Genomic DNA, 20575 nt, shown 5'->3' on the forward strand with positions numbered 1-20575 from the left:
ATGTGAATTTGGTATTCATTCGATATTTTGATGAGATGTATGTTGTCTAGCCTCTAGTGGTGTTATGTGAACGTCGACTATGTAACACTTCACCATTATTTGGGCCTAGAGGAAGGCATTGGGAAGTAATAAGTAGATGATGGGTTGCTAGAGTGACAGAAGCTTAAACCCTAGTTTATGCGTTGCTTCGTAAGGGGTTTATTTGGATCCATATGTTTCATGCTATGGTTAGGTTTACCTTAATACTTTTGTTGTAGTTGTGGATGCTTGCAATAGAGGTTAATCATAAGTGGGATGCTTGTTCAAGTAAGAACAACACCCAAGCACCGGTCCACCCACATATCAAATTATCAAAGTACCGAACGCGAATCATATGAACGTGATGAAAACTAGCTTGATGATATTCCCATGTGTCCTCGGGAGCGCTTTTCCTATTATAAGAGTTTGTCCAGGCTTGTACTTTACTACAAAAAGGATTGGGACACCTTGCTGCACGTTATTTACTTTATTTACTTGTTGCTTGTTACTATTTACCTTATCACAAAACTATCTGTTACCACTTATTTCAGTACTTGCAGAGAATACGTTGCTGAAAACCGTTTATCATTTCCTTCTGCTCCTCATTGAGTTCGACACTCTTACTTATCAAAAGGACTACGATAGATCCCCTATACTTGTGGGTCATCACCTGCTGGTACGCCAAACACACACTTGGTCGGGTTAAGCATCATCTTCTAGACCTGGAGATTATAAAAGGTCTCTGTCAAATCATCTATCAATGTTTCCTTCTTCCTGGACTTCACCACAATATCTTCCACATAGGCATGGACATTGCGCCCAATCCGATTATGAAGACAATTCTGCACACACCGCTGGTAAGTCGCTTGGGCACTCTTGAGCCCAAAAGGCATAGATACGTAACAGAAGGCTCCAAAAGGAGCGATGAAGGATGTCTTCTCCTGGTCCTTAACTGCCATCTTGATTTGATGATAACCGGAATAAGCATCCAAAAAACTCAAACGTTCACAACTCGTCGTAGCATCAATAATTTGATCAATATAGGGGAGAGCAAAGGGATCATCCGGACAGGCCTTGTTTAAGTCCGTATAATCCACACACATGCGCCAGGTGCCGTTTTTCTTAAGCACCAGCACCGTGTTAGCCTACCACTCAGGATGAAAAACTTCAACAATGAACCCAGCCGCCAAGAGCAGGGCTACCTCCTCACCAATAGCCTTACGCCGCTCTTCATTGAAACGACGAAGGAATTGCTTGACCGGTTTAAACTTTGGATCGATATTAAGTGTGTGCTCAGCGAGTTCCCTTGGTACACCTGGCATGTCAGAAGGCTTCCATGAAAAGATGTCCCGGTTCTCATGGATGAACTCGATGAGCGTGATTTCCTATTTCGGATCCAGATTTACGCTGATGCTGAACTGCTTGGATGAATCACCAGGAACAAAGTGATACGTCTCCAACATATCTATAATTTATGAAGTATTCATGCTATTATATTATCCATCTTAGATGTTTTATATGCATTTATATGCTATTTTATATGATTTTTGGGACTAACCTATTAACCTAGAGCCCAGTGCCAGTTTCTGTTTTCTCCTTGTTTTTGAAGTTTCTAGAAAAGGAATACCAAACGGAGTCCAATTGACTTTCCAATTTTTGATGATTTTTTATGGACCAAAAGAAGACCACGGAGCATCAGAGTTGGGCCAGAAGAGATCCGGGCTGCCCACGAGGGTGGGGGGCGCGCCCACCCCCTGGGTGCGTGGGCCTGCCTCGTGGACAGCTCGGGCACCTCCTTGACGTTAGACCGATGCAAAAAATTCCTATAAATACGGAAACCTCGGAAAATTAACCTAGATCGGAAGTTCCGCCGCCGCAAGCCTCTATAGCCACGAGAAATCAATCTAGGCCCTCTCCGGCACCCTGCCGGAGGGGGCCATCATCACCGGTGGCCATGGAGGAGTATCCCGGAGAGGCCATCATCGCCATGGAGGCCAAGGACCAGAGGGAGAACCTTTCCCCATCTAGGGGGGAGGCCATGGAGGAGGAAGCACAAGGGGGAGAACCTCTCCTCCTCTCTTCCGGTGGCGCCGAAGTGCCATCAGGAGGGGAATCATCGCCACGTTGATCGTCTTCATCAACATCACCATCATCATCACCATCCTCATCTCTTTTACGCGGTCCACTCTCCCGCACCCCGCTGTAATCCCTACTTGAACATGGTGCTTTATGCCACATATTATGATCCAATGATGTGTTGCCATCCTATGATGTTTTGAGTAGATATCCTTTTTCTTTTGGTTGATTGATGATCTAGATTGTCATGAGTTGTATGTTTTATTATTGGTGCTGTCCTATGGTGCTCTCTGTGTCGCGCAAGCGTGAGGGACTCCCACTATGGGGTGTTGCAATATGTTCATGATTCGCTTATAGTGGGTTGGTGAGTGACTGAAACACAAACCCGAGTAAGGGGGTTGTTGCGTATGGGAATAAAGAGGACTTGATGCTTTAATGCTATGGTTGGGTTTTACCTTAATGATCTTTAGTAGTTGCGGATGCTTGCTAGAGTTCCAATCATAAGTGCATTTGATCCAAGTAGAGAAAGTATGTTAGCTTATGCCTCTCCCTCATATGAAACTGCAATAGTGATCACCGGTCTTGTTAACGGTTGCCTAGGACAATTCCGCACATCGATCCACCATTATTCCACACTCGCTATTTATAATATTTAGTAATATACTCTAACTTTATGATAGCAACACCTACTTTATATTTTAGCTCTCCGATATCATACAAAGTTATCCTCTTCATGCCCACAACATAGTTTTATTTCTCGTTGCTAGTTGGAAGCAAACGTCTGGTGCACGTAGAGTCGTATCAGTGGCAGATAGGGCTTGAGAGAATATTGAGATTACCTTTAGCTCCTTGTGGGTTCGGCACTCCATACTTATCACTTCCACCTTTGGAAATTTCTATGATGATTCCCTGCACTTGGGGATTATCACAAAGTCAACTAGCTTAGTGTCATCTGCTGACTTAAACTTCAACAAGGGGTCGTGCTCTATGGTTGGCTTCTTCAAAGACGTCATATCCATCGGGTCAACGTTATCCTTGTAAAATTTCAATTCCTCTGTTGCACAAACAGACTCAGCATAAGCAGCATCACCTTCTTCACACTCCAAGGCTATCTTGCAACTTCCATGTACCGTGATAGTGCCCTTGTGACTCGGCATCTTAAGCTGCAAATAAACATAACAAGGCCTCGCCATGAATTTAGCGTAAGCCGGCCGCCCAAACAGGACCTTGAGCACTTGTGTTCATGCTCACGAAAATAATGTAGAATTTTTCACGGAAGATTCTCCCGAAATAATTATCCCCTTGTACATATCCATTGTATTATAAAAATAATATGCCAATCTTTGGTTTTAGGATGATTAGATTGCTTGTTTACTATGTGCAGAACAAAAACAGAAAATTTGGCTGTAGTGCGTGAATTTTCATTTTTTATTGGAAAGTCAAATGGGTCTGAAACATTTTGCACATTACTTCTGTACAAATTTTTCAAATTGTCATATTTATTTAATAATTTTAGGAGTTACGGAAGTTTACCAAACTTCCAGATTACTATAGATTGTTCTGTTTTTAACAGATTCTGTTTTGCGTGTGTTGTTTGCTTATTTCGATGAATCTATGGCTAGTATCAGGGGGTATGAACCATAGAGAAGTTGGAATACAGTAGGTTTAACACAAATATAAATAAAGAATGAGTTCATTACAGTACCTAAAGGTAGTGATTTGCTTTATTACACTAACGGATCTCACAAGTTTTTGTTAAAGTTTTGTGTGGATGAAGTGTCCGAAGGTCGAGGAGCTATCAATATGAGAAGAATAAAGAGAGGCAAGAGTTCAAGATTGGGGATTCCCAAGGCAACCCAAGTAAATATTTCAAAGGATACTCAAGCATCTAAGCTTGGGGATGCCCCGGTTGGCATCCCATCTTTCTTCTTCAACAAATATCGGTATACCTCGGTTTTTGTTTTGTTCACATGATTTGTGTCCTTTGTGTTTTTTTTTCTTCAAGAACCATGCTAGTGTGAGATGTCCTTTCATCAATTTATATAATAATTCATGTGCTTCACTTATATCTTTTAAGTATGATCTTACAGAATTGCTCTTTGTGCTTCACTTAAATCTTTTGAGTATGGTTTTATAGGATGCTTCATGTGCTTCACTTATATATTTTGAGCTTGGATATTGGTTAGTCTATACTAATTGTAGAAAGATCCACGAAATTAACTTATATATTTTGGAGTATGAATAATACCATCATTTAAAGTGGGTTTGGAAGAGTGTCAACTTTAGGAATTAGTGATCCCACTATTTTGGAGGCTGTTGAATCCTAGTGTGATATTTATGGAAGTGGATTTGGAAGAGTGTCAACTTTAGCTAGTAATGATTCCACTATTCTTGAAGAGGTTCCAATTTAGTATGAGAACAAAGTTGCTATCAATGTTGCTACCGAAAATTATTATGAGGGAGGAATACATGCTTGTAGGAGTTGCAATAATATCAAGTTTCCTCTCTAAGTGCTTAAAGTTTTGAAGTTATACTTGTTTCGCCTTCCTATGCTAGTTGATTGTTGTTCTTATAAATTGTGTTCTCACAAAATCCCTAGGCATAGGAGGTGGGTTATATTTAAATGTGCTATTCATATTCTTCAAGATGCTCTCTTTGTGCTTTAATTCATATCTTTTATGTGAGCATCATTGAAATCATCATGCCTAGCTAAAAGGCATTAAAGAAAAGCGCTTTTTGGGAACCCAATATTTACCCTTACTGTTTTTGTGTGTTTACATGATTAAGCTACTTTAGTAATCATGTTTTATAGCTTTTGTTTCAATAAAGTGCCAAGTAAGACCTTTGGGAAGACTTGGGTGAAAGTTAATGTGATCTTGCTGTAAAAAACAGAAACTTTGCGCTCACGAGATTAGCTGTCATTATTTACAGAAGAGTGCTTTTGAGTTGATTCTTTTTACAAAAGATTAATAGACAAATTACTCACGCCTACCAATTTATTTTATAATTTTTGGAGTAGCATAAGTATGGTTGCTGTTCAAATCATTACAGACTGTTCTGTTTCTGACAGATTCTGTTTTCATTGCATAGTTTGCTTGTTATCTAGTTTCTATAGCTTATATTCCTCAATATAAATTGTAGAAATGATAAGGTACAGTAGTCATTGTCTGAGAACAACTATGAAACTTGTCTTTTACAGTAACAAAGTGAATATTACTCTTCATCATACTAACCTATCTCACGAAGTTCCGTTAAGTTTTGTGTGATTGAAGTTTTCAAGCTTTGGGTGAGATATCGATATGAGGAGAATAAGGAGTGGAAAGACCCTAAGCTTGGGGATTCTCAAGGCACCCCAAGGTAATATTCAAGGAAGACTCAAGTATCTAAGCTTGGGGATGCCCCGGAAGGCATCCCCTCTTTCGTCTTCAAAACTATCGGTATACCTTACTCGGAGCTATATTTTTATTCGTCACATGATATGTGTTTTTCTTGGAGCGTATTTTCACTTGTTGTTTGAATAAAATCATTGGATCTGAAATATTGAATGAAAAAGAATCCTCCCATGGCTAGTTAATTATTTGACTACTCAGTGTTCTTCACTCATATCTTTTGGAGTAGTTTGTCATTTACTCATGTGCTTCACGTATATACTATGAGTAAATGGTTGAACGAATTGAATGTCATAAATCTGAATTTATATATGTTTCATATGCTTATAACATGGGGAGTAATGACTTCACACATAATAAGTATAGGTAGTAAACTTATTGAAAGTTAGCAAACATAGAATTGGTCACTTGAACAATTCATGAAAGAATATTGAAGGGAGAGGGATTCACATATAAATATACTATCTTGGACATCTTTTGTAATTGTGAGCACTCATTAAAATATGACATGCTAAAAGGTTGACGTTGGACAAGGAAGACGACGTAATGGGTTATATTTTCTTATATCTGAAATAAAGTATATTGTCATGGATCGCCCAACACGTTGAGCTTGCCTTTCCCTCTCATGCTAGCCAAATTCTTTGCACTAAGTAGAGATACTACTTGTGCTCCAAAAACCCTTAAACCCGGTTTTGCCATGAGAGTCCACCATACCTACCTATGGATTGAGTAAGATCCTTCAAGTAAGTTGTCATCGGTGCAAGCAATAAAAATTGCTCTCTAAATATGTATGATTGATTAGTGTGGAGGAAATAAGCTTTATACGATCTTGTGATGTGGAAGAAATAAAAGCGACAGACTGCATAATAAAGGTCCATATCACAAGTGGCAATATAAAGTGACGTTCTTTTGCATTAAGATTTTGTGCATCCAACCATAAAAGTGCATGACAACCTCTGCTTCCCTCTGCGAAGGGCCTATCTTTTACTTTTATCTTATACCTTATGCAAGAGTCATGGTGATTTTCACCTTTCCCTTTTTACATTTTATCCTTTGGAAAGCACATTGCGTTGGAAAGATTCTGATATATATATATATATATATATATATATATATATATATATATATATATCCAATAGGATGCAAGGCATCATGAACTATTATTGTTGACATTACCCTTGAGGTAAAAGGTTGGGAGGCGAATCTATAAGCCCCTATCTTTCTATGTGTCTGATTAAAACTTTGAACCCATAAATATCACGTGAGTGTTAGAAATTGTGAAAGATTAAATGATAGTTGAGTATGTGGAGTTTGCTGAATCAAAGCTCTGACATAGACCCTTCCTGAAAATAAGATGAATTGCAATTGTTTGATGACTGAGAATATTGTTTGTTAGTTATCAAGAAAGTTTATGATCTATACTTTAACATGTGAATAGCTTGTTACTTGATCATGAAAAGTTTTATGAGATGAGCTACTGTTATGACATATAATGATGCTACAAAAAGTGATTGAAATTATCATTGATCAAACTTGTGCACCTGCTAGTATTCACACTTCATAAATTATTTCTTTTATCATTTACCTACTCGAGGACGAGCAGGAATTAAGCTTGGGGATGCTGATACGTCTCCAACGTATCTATAATTTATGAAGTATTCATGCTATTATATTATCCATCTTAGATGTTTTATATGCATTTATATGCTATTTTATATGATTTTTGGGACTAACCTATTAACCTAGAGCCCAGTGCCAGTTTCTGTTTTCTCCTTGTTTTTGAATTTTCCAGAAAAGGAATATCAAACGGAGTCCAATTGACATGCCAATTTTTGATGATTTTTTATGGACCAAAAGAAGACCACGGAGCATCTGAGTTGGTCCAGAAGAGTCTCGGGCTGCCCACGAGGGTGGGGGGCGCGCCCACCCCCTGGGCTCGTGGGCCTGCCTCGTGGACAACTCGGGCACCTCCTTGACGTGAGACCGACGCCAAAAATTCCTATAAATACAGAAACCTCGGAAAATAAACCTAGATTAGAAGTTTCGCCGCCGCAAGCCTCTGTAGCCACGAGAAATCAATCTAGGCCCTCTCCGGCACCCTGCCGGAGGGGGCCATCATCACCGGTGGCCATGGAGGAGTATCCCGGAGAGCCATCATCGCCATGGAGGCCAAGGACCAGAGGGAGAACCTTTCCCCATGTAGGGGGGAGGCCATGGAGGAGGAAGCACAAGGGGGAGAACCTCTCCTCCTCTCTTCCGGTGGCACCGGAGTTCCATCGGGAGGGGAATCATCGCCACGGTGATCGTCTTCATCAACATCACCATCATCATCACCATCCTCATCTCTTTTACGCGGTCCACTCTCCCGCACCCTGCTGTAATCCCTACTTGAACATGGTGCTTTATGCCACATATTATGATCCAATGATGTGTTGCCATCCTATGATGTTTTGAGTAGATATCCTTTGTCTTTTGGTTGATTGATGATCTAGATTGGCATGAGTTGTATGTTTTATTATTGGTGCTGTCCTATGGTGCTCTCCGTGTTGCGCAAGCGTGAGGGACTCCCGATGTGGGGTGTTGCAATACGTTCATGATTCGCTTATAGTGGGTTGGTGAGTGACTGAAACACAAACCCGAGTAAGGGGGTTGTTGCGTATGGGAATAAAGAGGACTTGATGCTTTAATGCTATGGTTGGGTTTTACCTTAATGATCTTTAGTAGTTGTGGATGCTTGCTAGAGTTACAATCATAAGTGCATATGATCCAAGTAGAGAAAGTATGTTAGCTTATGCCTCTCCCTCATATGAAACTGCAATAGTGATCACCGGTCTTGTTAACGGTTGCCTAGGACAATTCCGCACACCGATCCACCATTATTCCACACTCGCTATTTATAATATTTAGTAATATATTCTAACTTTATGATAGCAGCACCTACTTTTATATTTTAGCTCTCTGATATCATACAAAGTTATCCTCTTCGTGCCCACAACATAGTTTTATTTCTCGTTGCTAGTTGGAAGCAAACGTTCGGTGCATGTAAAGTCGTATCAGTGGCAGAGAGGGCTTGAGAGAATATTGATCTTACCTTTAGCTCCTTGTGGGTTCGACACTCCATACTTATCACTTCCACCTTTGGAAATTGCTACGATGATTCCCTGCACTTGGGGATTATCACAAAGTCAACTAGCTTAGTATCATATGCCGACTTAAACTTCAACAAGGGGTCGTGCTCTGTGGTTTGCTTCTTCAAAGACGTCATATCCTTCGGGTCAACATTATCCTTATAAAATTTCAATTCCTCTGTTGCACAAACAGACTCAGCATAAGCAACATCACCTTCTTCACACTCCAAGGCTATCTTGCGACTTCCATGTACCGTGATAGTGCCCTTGTGACCCGGCATCTTAAGCTGCAAATAAACATAACAAGGCCTCGCCATGAATTTAGCGTAAGCCGGCCGCCCAAACAGGGCATGATAAGGGCTCTTGATTTTAACCACTTCGAAACTCAACGTCTCAGATCTCGAATCATACTCATCTCCAAAAGCAACCTCCAAAGATATTTTGCCGATCGGATATGATGACTTACTAGGCACCACACCGTGAAAAATAGTGTTTGATGGCTTAAGATTTTTATCGGTCAATCCAATGCGACGGAAAGTATCATAGTAAAGGAAATTGATGCTGCTGCCTCCATCCATGAGTACTTTAGTGAACTTGTACCCCCCCCCCCCAACCTGAGGCGCCACCACCAACGCCAGGTGACCCGGGTTATCAACCCGGGGCGGGTGATCTTCACGGCTCCAGAGAATGGGGTGTTCAGACCATCACAAGTAACGGGAAATTGCCGGCTCAACCGCGTTTACTGCCCTTTTATGGAGCTTTTGATCCCGCTTACACAGACTCGTGGTGAAAACATGGTACTGCCCACTATTCAACTGCTTCGGGTTACTTTGATAACCAGATTGCTGTTGTTGTTGATTCCCCTGACCAGACGGTTGATTATAACCACCCTAATTGCCTTGACCTTGAAAACCGAAATTTGAACCGCCTCCACCATAACCTGGACCACAAGAGCCGGAACCCGAGCCGCCGTCCGTCCCATGATTGTTCTGGAAAAAATTTGACTTCCTGTACTCCTTCATAATGAAGCAATCCTTCCAAAGGTGAGCGGCCGGCTTCTCCCGTGTACCGTGCTTCGGGCAGGGCTGATTCATCAGTTCCTCAAGATTGAAATTTGGCCCTCCAAACCGAGGAGGTGGCTTTCCCTTGCGATGCTGACCATTATTTTGCGTATTGGTGTTAGCTAGAAAATCCAAATTACTATCAGCTTTGCGCTTACCATTGCCCTCCTGACTTGTCGGGTTATGCTGCTACCCCTTGGTGTTGGTGCTCTTCTTTCCCTTTCTCGGTTTTTCATCACCAGACTCGGGGTCCTTGGTACTATTAGAGTCAGCATACTTGACCAGGGCCGCCATTAGCTCCCCCATGCCACTGCAGTGGCGTTTGAGCCCCCTAATTTCTTCTTAAGGGGTATGAAACGACAATTCTTCTCTAACATCAGAACTGTTGAACCGACATTGATGCTATCCGATGAGTGCAGGATAGCTGAGACCCGGCACACCCAATGGGTTGTTGACTCGCCCTCTTCTTGGACACAGGAGTCCAAATCCACAATCGACATAGGCTGCTTGCATGTGTCTTTAAAATTCTGGATAAAACAGGCTTTTAATTCGGGCCATGACCCGATGGAGTTGGCAGACAACCCTTTCAACCAAGTACGAGCCGTCTCATCCAACATCATAATGAAATACTTGGCACACGCACCATCGCCAACATCCAGCAGCTCCATTGCCATCTCATAACTTTCGACCCAAGCTTCAGGAGGTTGATCTGCGGTGTAGTTAGGCACCTTATGAGGACCCTTGAAATCCTTTGGCAAACGCTCGTTACGCAGAGCCGGCACTAAACACGGCACACCCAAGGTTGTATAGGTCACGCCTGCCTCCACTGAAGTTGTCGGATAAGCCGAAGAATACTGATGAGCCGCTTGCTGAGCTGCCAGCTCGGCCTCCCGACGCGCTCTGCCCTAATCCACTAGAGTCTGAGCATTGGCACCACCGCGCGCCGGGTCATGTCCACGAGGCTGGTTACGGTGCTATTCACTGCTTGAGACCGCCGCTGAGTCAATGTGCCTACTATAACTCCGGCTTGGACGAGGGGTTGAGTGAATCCGCTCACGACTATAAGAGTAAGCCGCTTGCTGCTCCAATGCTGTCTGAAGAAGTTCTCTGGCCCTCCGTGTTTCAATCACTGTTGGATACTCGCCTTCAACCGGTAGATCCGCCAATCGCGTTGCCGCAGCAATCATATTGTCCACAGGGTTAGAATAATGACCTGGCGGCGTTAAAACATGCTGAGATGGGGTATTATTCACACATGGAGAACCCATTATGCGCGGCTGAACCGACGCCCCAACCCCAAGCGCTTCAACTGTCCAGTTTACCACCGGTGAGTCACTGGTCCCTGCTCCAGGCGTTTTGAAGAGGTTCCTTGGCTCATAAATCGGGGGTAGATGACTCCGGTGTCTCCTCCTCATGACCTCATTTGAAGCGTTCTGATCCAACGTGAGCCGGAAGGAGTCTGCTTGGATCCGTTGTGCCTGAGCATCCAAGACAACCCGTTCTGCAGCCATCCTAGCATTCTCAGCCGCCATCTCTTCCTTGGCTTGAGCTATCTCATCACGCAGCTTAGCCACATCCACCTTGTGATGTTCTTGGTTATCCGGGGTTACCTCCACCCCCATCAGAGTCGCCAAAGCCTACAACAATTCTGTGAGAACCTGAGCCGGTGGGAGCACAGAGCCGCTAGCACCAGCCACCGCCGCAGCCATTGAACTGGAGGTCATAACCGCGGTGGTTGTTGAACCAAACGTCGGTTATGTGCTGGCCATGAAAATCGCAACGCTGTTCGGCGGCTCGTAGGGGTCCGGAATACAGTCACCATCGGAACAGCCCCCAAGCCGACCGTCTTGCAGTTGATACAATGAATCAGTATCGCCCATGCACGACTCACCATCAGAATAGATGACCGTCTCACCGCCAAACACAAATCCTTCCTCAGATTCCGCCCCACGGATAAACCCAATGAAGGCGCGTTGCACGGCGGGCTGAACTCGGGCGGGTCGTGCACGCTGAGTCGTCTCGATGATGTCGGTGCAGATGTCCGGCTCAGGGCCCGGTTTGCCGATCTTGCCGATGAAGACGTGGATTCCGCTGAAGGGGACCCGGTACCTGTACTCAATTGAGCTGGCCTCGGGGCCCCAGCCTGCATCGTCGATGTAGAGCTTGCCGCGACGACTCTTGGTCATCCGGCCCACAGCGTATCCCTTGATCCCTTCGAAACTGCCCTATAAGAAGTCGAAACCTCCATGCGCTGGCCCCACGGTGGGCACCAACTGTCGTGGAATTGTCACGACAGATGTCCTAGCAGAAGGACTTAGTCGTGGAGCCATCGCAACTAGGTTAGCTTAAAGGAGTTAAACGGGACAAAGGACACAAGGAGTTTATACTGGTTCGGCCCCTTGCGGTGAAGGTAAAGGCTTAATCCAGTTGAGGTGGTATTGCTTATGTTTCGATTACTAGGGAGTGAATATGCTTGATCTAGCTTTCGATCTCTTGTTTCTTGTCCTCAACCAACGCCGAGTCGTCCCTTTATATACACAGGTTGACGCCCGGCGGCTCACGGAGTCCCGACCGGCTTATACACAATGTATCCGGCTCGGTGACTAACTACGCATGCCTTACAACACAAGTCATACATATATGGCGGTTCACCTCTGTGGGCCTCAAGCCGCCTTTGGGTCTTGGGCCTTCAGCAAGCCTGCTTCACGAACCGCCATCTTCAACATCCTCATGGGCCTTGTCATCATGGGCCGCCAGTGCCGTGACCTGGCCCCTCCTGGGCGGGTCATATTCAATAGTTATATCCCCAACAACGTCGAAATCGGCCACGAATCTTCGGGCCCGACGACCCATCGGCGCTCGATCTCCTTCGGCTCCTGCTTGACTGCGACGTGCTCGATCTCCTCCGGCTCCTCCGACCACTCCCTCTTCACGGGGAGAAGCCCCGCGCCGGAAGAGGAGGAGCTCGCGGCGTAGGAAGATCTCGCAGCGGAGGACGAGCCCGCGGCCGAGGTGGGCGTAAGCCCGTGCCGACGGTCGTACTCCTCTGTCTCGCGAAGAAGGAGGCTCGGCGGCGTCTTGAGGCCCTTGTTCGTCCACCTCCTCGCCGCACGCTTCCTCGCGCCATCCGAGCGGACACACCGCTCGCGCTCGGGGTCGCCGCCCCCGCCGGAGCTGCCACCGGAGCTGCGGCTGGAGGCGGAAGGGGCTCACCGGCGGTGAGAAATGTGAGGGGGGAGTGGGGAATTGCGGCGAGACGCAGCGGCGGGGGGATAGGGTTTCGACCCATACCTGCCCCGCGAACCCGTAGATATACTGCTTTGGGGGGCGGTTTGCGGGCCGCAGTAAAAATATTTACGGTCCGGGCGAGTATACATGCTCTGTTCTGGCCAGAAAACTGGACCGAGGCCATATACTAGCCGGAATTTTGCGGGTTCGCGACATATACAGGGTCTGCTAGAGTTGCTCTAAGCCCCTCTAAAAACCGGCAGAGCCCTCGAGCCACGCCTCTCTCCCTTGCCTTGTGGCAATGAGCATCATGTAGGCCGATTTCACCGAAAAATTGTTGTCTCACCAAATTCCATAGAAGTCCATCCACATTTTGCGTGACACCATGTTTTTCCTGGTAAGCATTCTGCATCTCAAACGGATCACTATATTTATGTGCAACAAGAAAGTACAGCTTATATCATGAGATTTCTTTTTAAAAAAGAAGAATTACCATCGGCATATGCATCAGAGTGAGGCATGCAGCCCCTAGTTTATATCACGACTACTCCTAGAAAATATTGAGCCCACATGGCCACATGCAGGTATATATTCCCACCGGCGCAACGCAACCACACAACCAAGCATGCACACAAACACCTGAGTCCAATCAGCGCCTAATCAATTCATCACCCACTAAGCACACCTCCGTAAAGGTCAGTGCCTAGCTTCTTTAATCCCGTCGTCTCCACCAACATACCTACTTGTAATACCAATCGATCGTCCAACCAGCTGACGGCAGGAAAAAGAAAAGACGGAATCCTCCCGATGGATCGAAAACCAAGGAGGAAATCGACTTCTCCACCGAGATAAGCAAAGCATATGCTCGGGGCAGCAGCTGGCTATCCTTTTTATCGCCTTTAGGGCTCACCAAGGTTTATCGATCGATCGCCCGGAACTCCACCGATGAATAAACGGCGCCGATCGATGGGTGCGCGATGACTCACGCGATCGCGAGGCTTGACAAGCTGTTGTTGTCGCCGGGATAAGCACTTAAGCAGACCGGCCGGCCGGCCGCAGCCAGGATCGCCTCCACGATCGACATGCTGCATCGAAACGCACAGTGAAAAGTGGCGCTCGATCTTCGATCTTTTTATGGTTGGTCGTTGGGCAAATGATGGGAGACCAACCACCGGGTCTACAGTGAGAAGAGATCAAAGATAGATAATTTAATACTGCTATCTTCTGACGTGAAGTCGCCATGAATATATGAATATACGTGGTGTGCTGTGTCATGGCCGTCAGGTCGATCGAAGCGATCAGGCGTAGTAAGTAAATATCGTGTCGCCAGTAATGTAACCAGCATCCATGATTTTTGTTACACGCTTGGATGGACGCATGGATGATTGCGCGCGCACATGTGGATCGATGGCTCGCCGTTCTACTGTATGTAATCTTGTCTAGAGAAAGAATCTAGCTTAATTACAGTGTTCGTCCGAGGGGAGACATGCAAGCTCTGCTGTGTTGACTGGAACCTTGCAGTGCTTGTACCAGTGGAGACATGCAGGCCACTTGTCCGGGAGATAAGTTAGGTGCGATGCGATGAACAGGAAACGCATGCGACCATGCAGATACAAGTAGCTAGCTAGTGTTGATTTTGGGATTGATTCCAAGAGCCGGGAGATATATGTTCTCCAATAATTGAGATGTATATTCCAGTTCCGTAGCCAACTTGGAGCCCCAATTTGTGTCTCCACAAGATATATATCGTGATTATCCGAAGCTAGTGACGCATTAATGATACTTCCTCTATCCAAAAAATCTTGTCTCTCAAATGGATGTATCTAGCATCAATAAGACAAGCTTTTTTTATAGAAAAAATGTTGTATCCCCGGCCTCTGCATCTGGATGATGCATGCAGCCATATTATTAATTATTCATAAAAACGCTCCTTCCACTACCGAAGCGGAGTATGGTGCCATGGCACACTACTAGATAGATTGTATGGCTCCGTTGGTGACTTTCCGATCGCGAGTTTCATTTGAAAAACCCCAACGCCATTCATCTTGCGTCAAATCCGGTCTTTCATGCAAGAGTTTCATTTTTGGCCGCTACTACGTTCGTCGAAAACTTCTTGATGGCACCATCACCTCATTACCTTTTTTTCCCTTCGACTTTGGCTATGACCAATGCCCCACCATGCTGAATAGGCGTAACAAAGCTACCTGAAAAGGGCAAGGTGCACCTTAGATTGAAATCGACAAATTGCATTTTGCTAGATGGATTCTTTAGAAAGATTCCTGGATAAAGTTCAGTATAATATTTAGTTAGAATCTAAATAAAGGCGCATACGTGGGCAGGCAAGGGACACCACTACTTCTTCATTCGCGGGGGGGGGGGGGGGGGGGGGGGCTAGACTTCCCACTGGGCAAGGGATGCACCTAACCCACCTACTCACTCATCAATTACGGTGTTCAGCTGACTTGCATAGAAAGACCCCTATTATTTAGTAATTTGGCGCCCCATCTTTACATTGACTGTTGTCAACTAATCTTTTCAATGTTCAATTCTACTCTATGTTAGAACATTTCTGTGAATGTTGTTTCGATCTAAGTGGTCCTATTCTCTGTCCCGTGCTAGGAAGCATTACTCTTCTTTTCATTCCAAGACCGATACGATTGATTGGTCTGTGCTTTCTCTTATTACTTTTTTGTATCCCCCTGTTCCTCGGATACAATTCGATCCTTCTACGGCCAAATCTCAATTTGTGGAAAGCCTTCGATGGCTTCCTTATGAAAACATCCATTTGTATATGGGTATAGACGGTCTTTCATTATTCTTCGTGATATTGACCACATTTCTGATCCCTATTTGCATTTCAGTGGGTTGGTCTCGTATGAGAAGTTTTGGGAAATAGTATATTACAGCATTTCTAATTCGTGAATTTCTAATGATCGTCGTGTCCTGCATGCTGGATCCTCTACTATTCTATGTTCTTTCCAAAAGCATGCCAATCCCTATGTTGTGCGGAGCTGAGCATCTTCTATTCGCTGGGATCAAGCTTTTCCTCTGCAGGGGCCTTGTGCAGTAAACCCTCTACGGACAGTCCCCCGTCGTCGTCAAGTACTAAAGGTCCCCGCGAAGCTTTCGGGAAGAGGGGCAGTCTTGTGCGTAAGCATAGCATTTCTGGTCGAACCACCAAACCACACATCTTTTTTTGGTGGGAGGGTACTCCAAGTAGTGGGTACCTCGTAGGACCTCGACCCGCCTAATCAGGTCTTGTATGGATATGCAGGAAGGGGTGCTCCTAGGTGTGTGTAGGGGGTGTGTTTGTTCGCGAGAATGAATTCCTCATCAAGTCAGGGGGGTGTGGACACACTTGCGCGAATTCGGGTAAAGGCTACAAGGGATAAAAATAAAGGAAATTGTGCCCGACCAGGGATGGACGTAAACTCGTAAGCTACCGAGGGTAGGGATAATTGTCCAAGTCTTATTTTAAAAAAAGCCACCCCGCTACTGCAGACAGGTTAGTTCCACTGTCGTTGCCGGAGAGTTCTTGGCGAAGAGACCTTAGGATAAGTTGCTAAAACAAACGGAGGGGAGGATCGACCCGTTCAGTAGAATTCCGAAGAAAGACTGTTAGCAGCAGGTGGAGACATTTCTTTGGCCCCCTTCCAAATAAATGCGGGCAGGGTAGAGCTCGGCAGAGGGTTCGAGAATAGGGTAGGGTTTTTTATGGTCGGGCCCCCTACCACTAGTCCGGCTAGCCTTCTTTCGGGCAGGAAGCAGGCCTAAACGACGGGCGGGCATCTCCTGCTACGCAAGCAGCATTGTTCGCCACCACCCGAGAAGAAAAAGATTCGAGAGTCAAGGCGGAAAAGACAAGCATAGTGGTCTAATGACAAGGGCCGACGACGGAAGCTCGGGACGGAGCCGTGATGCGGAAGTCTCACGTGCGGTTCCCTATAAGGGAGTGGCTACCCACTGGAGCTTAGACCAACTACCACCGGTCAATTCCGCTTTGGGGCCACCCCTGACTCTACCATCATTATAGGGGTATGGGGTTCGAGACAAAGAAAGATCAAGGCAGCATATCAGTTTTTCCTATATACTTTACTTGGATCCGTTTTTATGCTATTAGCTATTCTGTTGATTCTTCTCCAAATAGGAACCACCGATTTACAAATTTTATTAACTAATGAATTTAGTGAGCGGCGCCAAATCCTTCTATGGATTGCTTTTTTCGCCTCTTTTGCCATCTAAGTGCCTATGGTACCAGTTCATATTTGGTTACCTGAAGCCCATGTAGAGGCACCTACGGCTGGATCCGCCATCTTGGCTGGAATTCTTTTAAAATTTGGAACCTACGGGTTTTTAAGATTTTCAATACCCATGTTTCCCGAAGCAACACTTCGTTTCACTCCTTTCTTTTATACTCTAAGCGTGATTGCTATAATATATACTTCCTTGACCACTTTAAGATAGATCGATCTTAAGAAGATCATTGACTACTCTTCAGTAGCCCATATGAATTTGGTGACTATTGGTATGTTTAGTCGGACGGCGGTTGTTAGGTCACCTATTTACTTACTACAATTCAAGTTATAGGGCCCAAATAGGAACATTCTCAACCTGTAACTAAAAGTAACTAAACTAAAAAAAGACTGCTATTTGAGGCAAAGTAACTAAACTAATATCCTTGGATCAATAGGAAGGTATCAGAAAATTCATGAATCTTTCCAAATAGAGCACCTTCCAAAGCATACTTTCCCTCTAGAAATTATCAGTCAACTATATTGTCTACTCAGTATACCTAGTTCCTATAGGCATACTTTTCTTTATCATTGAAAGCTTAGACCTGGAATCAATGGCGATAATGCCATCCCCTTTCCTTCGATATAAAAGAATCATTCTGAGCGATTCCATAAGAAGCGACTCGCTTTTTCATCAGTTCCGGGGGAAGACCAAAGATCCCGCGCAACCGGTCTGCCAGAAAAACTCAAAAGAGAAAGAGAGGTATGCACTGTGAAGGAAGCCCTCTGACCCACTCTTCCTTCCCCCTACCTACCCATAAGGTAAGTAGGGGCCTCGGCATCTCTATTTCCTGAGAAACCTACTAAAACTACTTCGAGAAACCTACCAATTCGAGAAAGAATACAAACCTACCAAAAAAACTAATTAATTACTAGCCTCCCCCCTTTTGGGTGGCTTATACTACTTGTGCGAGTGAGAAATTATATTGCGGATATCCTGGGGTTCTAAGATCTCGAGTAGAGGAAAGTGCCGGGGGAACGTGTGCACCATGAATAGGATCTCCCTAGGTTCAAGGAATGAAAGAAGTGAGTCTACCTTCCATTTTAAGCCAGGGAAAGACTGATATTCTGAGCACAAAATCCACCTTTTAAAGGTTTCTTTGTAATTGTCAGGCGGTCCCCCACTCCGGAGGAGAAGCTTCTTCTATGGCTATGGCCAAAAGGAGAAATAGTCATGTTCATTATATTCCTCCTAGAATCCAAGGCATTTTGTCGGAATACATCCTGTCTTTTCACCTTTGTAGTCCTATGCATAATGAGTACTATAGCCCCAATCATAGCTACTAATAAAATCATACTAGAAACCAAAAACCAGACGGAATAGTAGGTATAAAGAAAATTGCTCAATGTTTCCAAATTAGTGCAACTTCGTACCTTTCCGGCATAAACCGTATATCTCAGAGAGGTCGTATTTCTGTGGGTTGGTAGTAATGGAATGGTTTCATTATCTAAAATGAAGAACATTTCCCACCAAAATATCAGTCCAATAATACCACTCACTGGTAAATAGCGCAATACTTCTTCGTGAATCTCCGCTATTTGAATATTGAACATCATAAACACGAATAGGAATGAAACGGCAATAGCTCCTATATGAACTACTGGGGAGATCATAGCGGAGAAGTTGAGACCTAACAAAATAAGTAACCAGAAGTGTCACAAAAGACTAGGATGGAAAACAAAAATGTACCGGATTTTTAGCACGTACAACCATCAAACCAGAGACCAAAGCAGGGATCGACAAAATAGTAAGTATCATGGTATGTCATCCTCCCTTGAAATGGTACTTGAATGCTGGAGCAAGAAGACGCATTCAAGTCGATCTACCACAACCAGCACAGTTGTTCGTATTTCATTTTCTTCTTCCAAGCCGACGCTCTTCTTATAAAAGAAAGCACTCACTAAATTATTTACTGAATCTCGTCTTTCTCTCGGCGCCGAGAAATTTTGACATGTTCGGGTCGATCAGAGGTTCGGCTTGCTTCTCCCCCACCCTCGCCTATGAAATGGATAACCCTTGCTGCCATAGCAGCAGGATTTTAAGGGCTTCTGTTGAAGCGGAATAGGAGGAAGCCATGCATTCTTTCAAGAATCTCCAACCCCCCCCTTACCTTCTCTTTCTATTCTATAAAAAGGCGAACATCTAATCTAGGCTCGGTCGCCTTTCTATGAAGGCGAGCAGCCCAGCCCCCTTGTTGAAATTTGGATATTAAGGAAGCCGTATTTCACAATAGCAGCTCCAAGAAGCTGGGCTTAGGGTGCGCCTCCTGCGGTCGTTTCGGTGACTCAATTGGCTGGCTTCCCTCAGCTCAGAGTGGTGTCGCCACCTCTCCCAGGACTGGAATGATTATCCCCGCCCGATGGGTCTACATTCATCCCTGAATGTCATCGGGTACTCTTGACCTCCCCACCATTCTTGTAACCATCACCTGTAATCCGCACAGGTGTGTCTGCACCCCCTAGAGTGGACGAGAAAGAAAGGTTTTTTTTATTGGAGCAACCCCCGGGTTCCAGACCCAGGAGTTCACTTTCCCATATGAGAATTCGGTACATATATAAGTCAGTGGAAGAGTCAAATGGTCACCGCTACTGAGGATCTCCCCCCTTATCCTAGAAGGGTCGTCTGAGGGTTCGCCGTGGTTCATTGTTGTGCTTACACACTAGGCTACCCTTCTCCGAAAGCTCCGCGGGACCACCTATCACTAGTCTTCGGCAGGAGGGGTTTATTGCACAAAAAGGCCGGGATGCGGGCTCCCGCAGAGGAAAGCCCAACGAATGTCAGATGCAAAGCCCCGCACCTCATTAAGATCATATTGGCATACTCTCCTAAAAAAAGAGCAGACCCCATTGAAGACGGGAGTGAGGTACAACAAGGCCATTTTCGTCCACCTTCTCACGGAGCCGTACATGGACGTTACTGCTCATACAGCTCCCAGCCAGCAAGCAGTTAGCTTTCCTCTAGAAGTCATGGAAGTGTGGATAAATCGACAGAAGGTTTTTATTTCTTAAAAAATCGCCCTAACCATCCTAAATATGGACAGAGAGAGGTCTCGAGTTTTCCGGGGTCCTCGAGGTCGCATTTTAGGTCGAGTAGAGACGCTAGGGAGTCTGTGTGCTTCCCTTGGCATTTCAAGATGGCCTCTATCGTCTTTTCGAGAGCCTCCCGTTTGCCCATCAAGGGGCATTTAACATCCAGAGACAAAATCAGTCCCACACGAAACTGGGAATTTTCCCCAATGGACATAACCAGCTCTGCTTTCGCGGTCTCAAAAGGAGAAGCCCCGAACGCTTGCAGTTGCTTTTTTCTCTTTACTCCTTCTAAGCGAGCCTCTAAAGACCCTACTCCTACTTTAAACTTATAGTCCGATTCTTCCAATTCTTTC

The 20575-nt window shown here is 45.0% G+C and overlaps 1 pseudogene; it reads left to right on the forward strand.

Moving 5' to 3' along the window:
* The first annotated feature begins 19574 nt into the window (after positions 1-19574).
* Positions 19575-20201, forward strand: LOC123153500 (uncharacterized; annotated as a pseudogene).
* The last annotated feature ends 374 nt before the right edge of the window (positions 20202-20575 follow it).

This window comes from Triticum aestivum, chromosome 7A (assembly GCF_018294505.1).
Source record: "Triticum aestivum cultivar Chinese Spring chromosome 7A, IWGSC CS RefSeq v2.1, whole genome shotgun sequence".
Lineage (NCBI taxonomy): Eukaryota > Viridiplantae > Streptophyta > Magnoliopsida > Poales > Poaceae > Triticum > Triticum aestivum.